Here is a 9,109-nt window from a genome sequence, read left to right on the forward strand (position 1 = left end):
TTGGGGCTCGTTGGAGGTGGACATGGCACATGGAAGGGTGGAGGAATCTGGTTTCTGTTACCAAATGTTATGATCCTATGATCATACGGAGATAAACATCCATCGGGAGGTACTTAGACGATATATCGTGATATTACTATAGTGATCATATTATCTTAGGCTCAACATCATATATAAATGGATGAAATAACTAAAATACCTCTCTATATATAATTATAATATAATATTTTAGAGGCTAGGAGATAATTTTACTAGCCCCTCTTTCCTGTAAATAAGCCGTCAACGTTCCGGGTAGAAACTCCTGGATTTTTTTCCCACTATAACACAGACTCTATCTCAACTCTCTCTGGCTTCTTTCGGCTTACCGTTCATCTCTAATTTGAGCCTCTTCATTAGAAGGAGACTCTCGTCATATTTTAGCTGGTACAAGTTTTCATACCCAACTAGAGGACAAAGCTTTCCATGGTACGAGCGCGCTTTAGCTTGGCGCGCATGGTGTGGACGGCACTGGTGTCTGGTGCCGAGACGTCAACCTTGCGGCGTAGCCAACTAGCCATTTTCCTCGTGCCTGCCTAGACGACGTCCTTCGGGACGAGGCCTGCTGCCTGCTGCAGTTGAAACTTCAAACCTAGCAGTCCAGCTTGGCTTCTTCTTACTGCCACTCGGGCTGCCAGAAAGTCCTAGCATTTTCCCTGTTTGATCCCTTTGGACATGGACGTCAAGCTCCAATCTTTACCGTCCAATTTTGCTCGAATTGCATGCATTAGAATGCAAATTTTTCCGAATTTGATGTCCATAACATATCAAGGTTAATACTCCACACTGCAACCATTTAAACCGCTCTTACCACCCTGAGCTGAGCTGAGCTGAGCTGCCGGGCATCCTCCATCTTCCTCCCCCCGCGTCAACTCCCCAGTCAAACACTCAGACCTCCCTCCCAAACCTTTCCCCTCGCTGCGACCACTACTACAACCACACCATGCCGTCGCTCGCCGCCGCCTGGCCGTACCGGTCGCCGCGCTGCTGTTCCTCTTCACGGCGTCCGCCTCGGCCGCCAACTTCACCTACGCTGCGAGGGCCGCCTGCCAGTCTGCCATCGGCTACGCGGTCCCCCAACGCCACCACCTACGCCGAGCTCGTCTCCCGATTCAACACAACCACGCTCCGCGACCTCCTCAGCGCCAACGGCCTCCCGCCCACCACCTCCCCTAGCACGCCCATCCCGGCCAAGACCACCGTCCGCATCCCTTTCCGCTGCCTCTGCGCGGGCAACAGCGTGCGGCCGCAGGACGGGCTTGACGCCATCGCGCGCGGCGTGTTCGATGCCTTCGTCACCTACCAGGAGATCACCGCCGCCAACAACATCCCCAACGTCAACCTGATAACCGTCGGCCAAAGGTTGTGGATCCCGCTACCCTGCAACTGCGACCAGGTGGACGGCGCCGACGTGATGCACTTCGCTCCCATTGAGCCACCGCAGCGTGGGCTCAGAGACCCCGAACGTGGGCTCTGACCCCAAGAGCTTGCTCAAGAGGTAGATTCTTGATGTCCCGCTCCCTGAAGTGTGCTCCTCTTAAACTTATACTACATATGCTTCAATTAACACATGCAAATCATATTTTGCTGTACATGGAGTGCGCGATGGTTAAACTGTTTGTAATTTTGTTGCTTTGCGGTAATAAAATTTGGGAATGCCCCGTTCAGAAAAAATGACGATGAAGCCTTTTACTCTTTTAGTAGGCTAGTGCCGAATTAAAATGCAGATATGCTTAGGCTGGCCCCAACGACTTCCCTTCGGGGATTAAAATTTCGTTGGGAAGAGATTTTTGTTCTTTTCAGCGCTCCAACGGTTTCCCTTTACAACGGAATTCTCAGAGTCATTCCCTTCAGGACGGGATTCTCTCTCCTTTCCCTTCGCGATTCCCCTCGAAGGGAAGCTGTTGGAGATGAGAAAAAAATAAAGGGAATGAGAACAGAGAAGGGAATCGGAAAGGGAACGAAATGAAGGACATATGGTTAGAGATGGTCTTAGGAGGAGCCAAACTGATGAATTAGTTCTATAAGATGACTCTTTGAGTGGAAAGCAGAAATATGAGTTATTTTGCTTTCATAAATTTGTCCTAGGTATATTGTTTGGCACGCTTCCTAGATTTCATGGGTTCCTAGATTTCAGGCTATGGGTGTGAACATATGTGAACGCGTAAAAATAAGCTCGACTTCTTAGGAGATGAAGAACGGCGGTCGTCGGCGGGGGCTGGGGGATTCTTTCGCTGTCGAGCTTAGAAGACCTCATGAGGAAGGGAGGCCGGCCTAGCGGAGGAGGTGGACGCAGGGGCACCGCCAGCTGTGGACGGTAGAGGATCACTGGATAGGCCGATGCCGGGGCGGGGGAGCTCCAAAACGGGGAGGTGGCCTAGCGGAGGAGGCGAGCGGTGGGCGAGGATCCGGTGATGGGGACACCGTCGAAGACGGAAGGAGGCAATGGAGCGTGTCACGGAGAGTGAAGGGAGGCAGGAGGTTGAAGACGATGTTTTGGCCATCTGATCGAGATCCTACTGCTAATATAGATCGATCGAAAAAAAACGCTTGATTTGAGGCGACCGAAAAATAGCATCGCCCATTCTTTTATGTTTACTATTGATAAAAGTTCATGTTTAATGAGATGTGGCATGTGTCATATTGGCATGTATACTGTTAGTTTGCACGTATTGAGGTGTATGAGGTGCTGGAAAAAAAATCATCTATGAGCTCGTGGCTAGACCACAACTTCAAATATGTAAGAGTCAATAAATATATAGTTTCATGCCAAAGTAATTTTATATCACCCTTGTTTTATTTTTGCACTTTCCCCTTATTTATCTGTATCACGTAGATGGGCACTGCCAATGCGGTGCCCCACCTCGTTTCGGCCCTAGCTTTGCCCTTGCGCCAGGGTAACACATCGAGTCCCAAGACTCGCACCAACACCAGCTAGCTTATGAACCACAACATTACATGAGCGGGAATTATGCATAGCCCAGACTTCAGTAAAATTAAGGAAAATAAGATACTTGATCTCTTGAAAAAGGGCCCCGATTGGTGCAGAATCAAAGTTGGAGCCCACAAGAGCCGTCTTCAGATTAATTGCATCCGTTTCTGTCGGAGGATTAACTCTTATCGCAGGGATCCCGAGAGACCCCTTTTTAGAGATTCGGTCGGGGGGATGATCCTGAATAAGTTTGTCGGAGAAATGAATGAGAGTAAATGCAACGGCCGGTGGTGGGGGAGGATGACCTAGTGCAAAAAGAAGTAAATGCACCGGGATTTAGACAGGTTCGGGCCGCACGGGGGCGTAATACCCTACTCCTGTATGGATGCGATAACTGTCCTGAGTAAATCCCTCAAGGATGTTGCTGGTTACAAGAATATTGACCTAACTATGAGCTTGAGGCTCCTTGTTCTTCGGCAGTGACTGTGTCTTGTGCTTTGTGTTCGTCTATGGTTCAGTGTTTGATGCTTGGGTGCTTGCGGTCTCTTGTTGGCTTTTCTCGATCGGGTCCGGATGTGGGGATGCTTCCTCCCTTTCCTCTTCGGTGTTGCCGGCTCTTTTTGTACTCGCCGGCTGAGACATGCCCCGAACGGGAAGGAGGGGGGCACAAGTTCCAAGACGCTATGACTGGGAAAGGCGTCATCATTTCTTCTGGGTGAAGTGACTGGGGGTGAAAAATGCGTCGCACGCCCGGTCACCTATCACCATAAACGCCCTGGCAACGGACGCCGTGGAGAGGGCCCACCGGGCAGCCGCAGAGCAACTCGGCGTGCCCGCCCTATCTTGTTCCTCTGCCACAGCAGGGCGGCAGACAAAACGCCTTGATCCTTGCGATGTTATCCCGAGACGAGCCGGATGATACGGGACGGGACCCGTGCGATTAATAGCCCCACGTCTCTCTGCCAAAACATGGCAGGAACTGACACTGCGGCGGGAGCAGTTGGAGATGTCAGGCTACGCACGCTTATTAAATGCGACATCGGACCTCTGACCGATTGACACCTCATCGGCGGGCCCCTCGGGGGCCTTTCGGGGTCATCGGGGCACCGAGTGCTCGGGGGTACTGTTCACCTCCCCGAGCACTCTCTCCCGAGAATGCCTATCCTTGTCCTCGGGGTACCGGGTGCTCGGGGTACTGTTCGCCTCCCCGAGTACTCTCTCCCGAGCACTCTTGTACGAACCTTCTGGGAACCGAGTGCTCGGGGGCTGCCACGTGCAGCCCCGAGCACTCTTACAAGGATCCTCGGGGAACCGAGCGCTCGGGAGCTGCCACACGCAGTCCCGAGCACTCTCTCCCGAAACTTAGCTCTTTTGATTGTCGGGGGACTAGGGCGTTCGGGGGTGACCAGGAACCTCCCCGAGCACTTTCTTCCCGGTACTTAGACTCTGTGGATCATCGGGGAACTGGGGTGCTCGGGGACCAGTGACTGTGGCCCTGAGCACCTTCTCCCGGGACTTGAGCTTTTCCCACCCCACAGGAGGGACCTCGCGGGATGGCGCCATGTGGCAGATGGCTGGCCTGGCCTCGGGACTCAGGGACCCCCGGTTCTTGATACACCGACAGTAGCCCCCGGGCCTATTGGCAGGCGATGGCACGGAGACTGCGGATGGGCCCTTTTTCGCGAACGAGGCCGAGGCCGGCGTGGACGCCACGTGGCCAGCTCAGAGGGTGGCCCTTTAGATCCGGGCCTTTGGTACGGTCCAACGGGGAGACGAGTGGAATAGCGTCCACACAACTCCCGAAGGGCATGACAACGGGACGAGCGGCACGCGCGGCTACCGCGTAGATCGAGGAAAATACGCCTGACAGCCGCTGACACCGCACGACCAGTGGGAGATTCACCTGGCAGTTGCGTCGATCGAGGAAACCGTCCCGCCGAGTGCGCCGCGGCAGGAGACCTTTGAATTCTCTAAGGTATAAAAGGGGGAGAGGAGCGATCCGCCCCCCTCTTTACGCCATCTTGCGATCCTGCTCTTGCTTCCTTCGCGCTCTGAGCCCTTAGAATCCCTTAGGTGATCAGAGCACTTCTCTCTCTTTCCACCACCCAGACAACCTCCCCCTCCGACGAGATGCTGAGAGCCGGGGGAAACCGCCGCGACAGGACTCCGGACAGCGTACTGCCGAAGTCTCGCTTGAGGAGCGAGGAGGCGGCGGAGAGGGTCAGGAAACTACTGGTCCCCGAGGGCCAGCAGGGGGCCCTGAAGGTGACGCCGGCGAGCTTCCCGCCGGTGACGACTGACCCTTGGCGCATCGTCCTATTTACGTCCTTCGTGGCGGTGGGGCTGGTGCCGCCGTTTTCAACATTCTTTCTCCAAGTCCTCGAGACCTACGGCGTGCAGTTGGTGCATCTGAGCCCCAACTCAGTCGTCGTGCTGACGGTGTTTGCGCACTTCTGCGAGATGTTCATGGGAGTGGCACCGTCGTTGACGCTTCTTCGGCACTTCTTCGCCCTACGATCGACCGGGAAGAAGAGAGGGTACTCCACGGCGGACGTCGCGGGCTGCTGCAACCTTCAGCTGCGGGACAGCATGGGGGAGCGGTACATCCCCCAGGTGCTGCGAAGCAAATGGGAGGAGTGGCGGCGAGACTGGTTCTACGTCGACGTCGACCCCCACGACCGCCTCGCCCTGCCGGAGGTGGCGGCGGAGCCCCAAAAATCGACATGGGAGGCACCGCCGCCGTCGGACGCGAGGTTGGATCCGGTCTTCGAGCGTATCGGTTTCCTGCGCGACGCCGGGCTGACCTCGGTGATGGTGGTGGCGGACTTCCTGCGCCGCCGCCTGGCGCCCCTGCGGGAGCGGGCCCGGCCCTGCTGGCTCTACATTGGGCCCGAAGACATCACCCGGACCCAAATCGGCGCAAGCTGGGACCTGGGCCCGGCGGAGCTGAGGGGCATGCTCCTGGTGGTGTCCGGCGTGGAGGACATGAGCCGGGCGGAGCTCCCGTGGAGGGAAATGGTGCTCTGCGCTAACCCCGAGAGCGCGATGATCCAAGCGAAGCTCCCGGAATTCGACGCCCAGGGGCTCGTCGATCGGCCGAGGAGCCGGAGCCCCGAGGCCCCTGAGCTCCCTGGGTTGGATGAGGCGGCCAGCGAGGGGGCCGCGAGCAGTCTGGCGTGGACCGGTGGGGCCGCTGTGGGCAGCAGCTGTCGCACCGGAGGAGGAGGCACTGCCGACAGCGGAGCGGCGGTGGCACCGGAGGACCTGGGGAAGCGCCCCCGGCTCTTCATTCCCGTGCCGTAGTCCCCGCCGTCGCCGTCGGCAGCGGCGGCGTTCCCGGTTCTGGAGCCGTGCCTCGGTCGGAAGGGGCCCGATTCAGCGCCCGGAGACCGCGCGGCGGCCCCGCCGAGCCCCTGACGGAAGAAGATGAGGGAGGACTCCGGGTCGGCGCTATCGGGCCCGGAGTTCAGGATCCTGGCGGCCAAATGGCAATACCGAGGGACCAAGACCGCGTAAGTTTTGCTTTTCACTCCTTCTTGGGCGTGCTTCGCCCGAACTAACCTTCAGTTTTGCTCTTCGTCTTTCTCCTGCAGGCTGCCTGCGGGCGCCGCTAAGGGCCAGGGGCGGCCGGAGGCGCCGAGGCTGGCGCTAGCCCCCGAGCCGAGCGCGCCGGCGGAGCCAGGGCTGGCGAGCGCTGTGCCGGGCCGAGGCCAGCGGACGCGGCGGCGGCGGGGCAGACGGACGCGGCGGCGACGCCGGAACTGGCGGGCGCGGCGGCAGAGCCGGAACCGGCGAGCGCGATGTCCTTGCCAGGACCGGCGGATGCGGCGGCCGAGAGGGCACCAGCCGACGCGGCGGCCGAGGCGGAGACGCAGCCATCCCCCGAGCGCTCGGCGCCGATCGAACCTACCTCGGGCGTGCCGAGCCCAGGGCAGATGATGGCGTTGCAACCTTCGGGGACCCCGAACCCCCTGGAGGAGGCTCGCGGGGAACCCAGTGCCCAACCGGCGCCCGGCCAGCCTGCCGGCCCCCTCCCGGTCGCGATAGAGAGCGTCCGGGTGGCGGTTGAGCGGCTGAGCGCGGCGGTGGATGGGGAGGTGGCGCAGCTTGAGGCGGAGTGCACCACGTTGGCCACGGAGAGGGCGCGGCTTACGACGGCTTGGTGCTCCTTCGAAGCCCGGCTCGTCGTGGTGCGCGCCGCCAACGAGGAGGAACAAAGCGCTATAGAGGAGGCCCGCGCGGAGGCCACGCAGGAGCGGAAGTTTTTGGAGGATACCCGCGCGGAAGTCACGCGGGAGTGGGAAGTTTTGGAGACCGCCCGCGCAGAAGCTGCGCGGGAGCGAGAAGACGCCGCCCGCCTAGCTGAGGCGTCGCGGCAGAAGGCTGCCGAGGCCCTTGCCAGGGAGAGGCAGGTGCAGGAGCTGGAGAAGGCGGTCGCGAACCGCGAGGGGGCGGCGGAGGCCCTCCAGGCTGACCTGACCCGTTGAGAGGGCGAGGTCGACCGGGCTCGCGCCGATTTCCAGCGTTAGGCAGAGGAGCTCCAGAATGCCGAAGGGGATCTCCGACGCTGGGAGGAGGACGTCGCCGTCCGGGAGTTTGACACCGAGATCACGGCGGTGGACCTGGGCGCTCGGGAGGACTTGCTGACCCGTCGGGAAGGTGAGGCTGCCGAGGCGGCGGCCACCGCCGTTGCTAGGGAGGAGCAGCTCGCTAAGCACGAGGCGGAGCTGACCGCCCGCGAGCGGGCTCTGTCCGAGATGGCGGCGCAGGTGAAGCAGGCCGCCGGCCATGCGCCCGACACCGGCCCCTCTGGCGCGGCCGGGGGCCAGGGTCTCGAGGAGCAGCTGCGGATCGCAAAGGAGAAGCTCGAGGCTGCCTTTGTCGCGCGGGCCAACCTGCAGCAGATGTTGGAGGACACACTCCGGCAGATGCGGCGGTCCATGGCGAGGGCCGGCCTTGGGCGACTCGTCGTGGAGACGAAGGGCAACAGTCCCGGCCGATTCGTCCTGGGATTCCAGCAGGTCTGCGAGCGCCTCGAGGCGCTGCCCTGGGCCGTCCAGGAGCTTGCCGCCCGGGAGGGGCGCGGCTTGGCCCAAGCGGTGGCCGAGCACGTCCTGGCCTGCTACCGGAGCAGAGACTTGAACTTTCAGCTAGAACCAGCTCGGGAAGGAGTAGTCGAAGCCGAGGGAGAGGCCACCCGGGAAGCGGTTCAGAGCACTGCAGCCGAAGTGGCGGCCGGCTTCAAGCGGGAAGTGCCGCCGCCGCCAGCCCCCGGGGGTGGCCGTGATGACTCCGACTCCGACGCCGACTCCGATTAGGCTTTTTGTAGTTTCTTCTTCTTTCATTTTTCTTCGACTCGATGTAAATATGGGAGTGATCCCTTAGAAATACTTGTATTCCCTTTGTAAATATAATGAGAGCTTTTCTTCGGGCTCGCAGCTCCGGTATTCTTGAGTACTTAGCGCTTCTTCTGATGTTTTGCCTTGATGCCCCGGGGAGTACTTAGTCGGTTTGATCCCGACCTTTCCATCCCCGAGAACAAAGTCATCCCGACCGTCCTTCTCGGTGCGTTCAGCCCCCGAGCCCTCGCGAGTCCGCATTGACTAAGTCAAGAGACAAAGACACGAACTTCCTTGCTCGGGAGATAGATCGATCCAGCACGGAACACGCCATGACCGGTGAACACTTTTCCATCTTGCGACCACTCAGTCAGCAGACCGGAGACACGTGCGGGCGGGAATGCGACCAAGAATCCTCATGGTTCGGTGGTGCCCAGGCTTAAGATGGACCAGACCGAGCACCGACAGCCCGTCCCTGAGGCCTAGGCTCCGGACTACTCGAGCGGCTCGAGCGGTAGGATTACCCAGGGCGCCCAGGGACTCGGTAGTGCTTGGGGCCCTTAAAAGCGGACCGAACACCACAACCACCATGAAAGACTTCGATCATACATTACCGCACGTACGGTACACCTTTCTACGGACCGTTCTGTCGTTCTAGGAAAAAGTGGACACACGGTAGGGTTTTGTGCGCGTGGAGACCATCTTACCGGGCAGATTAGAATACGAGGGCCCCCGAGGACGACTCGGGAACAAAATATTATTGAATGTAAATTCGTCTAAATTTAACCACTCACCGGACAGC

The 9,109-nt window shown here is 59.0% G+C and overlaps 1 pseudogene; it reads left to right on the forward strand.

Moving 5' to 3' along the window:
* Window positions 1-22: 22 nt before the first annotated feature.
* Window positions 23-1,577, forward strand: LOC133912922 (chitin elicitor-binding protein-like; annotated as a pseudogene).
* Window positions 1,578-9,109: the final 7,532 nt, after the last annotated feature.

This window comes from Phragmites australis, chromosome 3 (assembly GCF_958298935.1).
Source record: "Phragmites australis chromosome 3, lpPhrAust1.1, whole genome shotgun sequence".
NCBI lineage: Eukaryota > Viridiplantae > Streptophyta > Magnoliopsida > Poales > Poaceae > Phragmites > Phragmites australis.